Source organism: Perca fluviatilis, chromosome 5 (genome assembly GCF_010015445.1).
Source record: "Perca fluviatilis chromosome 5, GENO_Pfluv_1.0, whole genome shotgun sequence".
Taxonomy (NCBI): domain Eukaryota; kingdom Metazoa; phylum Chordata; class Actinopteri; order Perciformes; family Percidae; genus Perca; species Perca fluviatilis.
The window spans coordinates 8,251,968-8,252,584 of record NC_053116.1 but is presented as its reverse complement, the minus strand read 5'-3'; the positions used below and the strand labels follow the sequence as shown (position 1 = coordinate 8,252,584).

General features: G+C 36.1%; 1 protein-coding gene across 1 annotated transcript in view; it reads left to right on the top strand.

Moving 5' to 3' along the window:
- Nucleotides 1-407, top strand: part of fitm2 (fat storage inducing transmembrane protein 2) — a 3,789-nt gene extending 3,382 nt beyond the window's left edge. The window contains exon 2 of the mRNA XM_039800967.1: nt 1-407. This exon is cut by the window's left edge and continues 1,335 nt beyond it. The gene's annotated coding sequence lies outside the window, so the exon portion shown is untranslated.
- The last annotated feature ends 210 nt before the right edge of the window (nt 408-617 follow it).

Below are 617 nucleotides of genomic sequence, written 5' to 3'. Positions count from 1 at the left end.
CAAAATATGCATCCCAATTTCCTAATGCACAAGGTGACATCTTTTTAAATGCTGTGTTTTTGTCCTGGAAATAGTTGAAAACCCAAATATATTCAATTCACAATCACGTAGGACCAAAGGCAAGCGACACATCCTCACAACTGTAAAGGTGGAACCAGAGAGGTGGACTTTTGGGCTTGGAAAAATAACCCAACTCAAAAGCAGTTGCAGATTAGTTTTCTGTTGATGGACTAATCCATTGGTCAACTAATTGTTTCAGTTGTGGTTTTATTTATTGTCAACAACACTATGAAAAGACAAAGTAACCAACCAATAAGTGTTGCCAAAGCCTGATATATTACGTTACTCTGTGCCGTAGAGCTCCACTCTTGTCCAAAAACTATTAAAAAAAATACATCAATGATGAACATGGGCTCTGATGTTTATTTTCAGTCTCGCATACACCGTATCTGCTGCCATAAATCCTCACTACATTACCAAATTTGTAAAAATCCACTTCTGGAAATAGTCACCAATAAATGCTCCTATTTACTCCCGTTTTAAAGTAACGCTTTCTTAAAGACTGAAGTGCCCAGCTGCCAGAAAATTACTTTTATTTTTAAAAAGTGAAAGTTTTT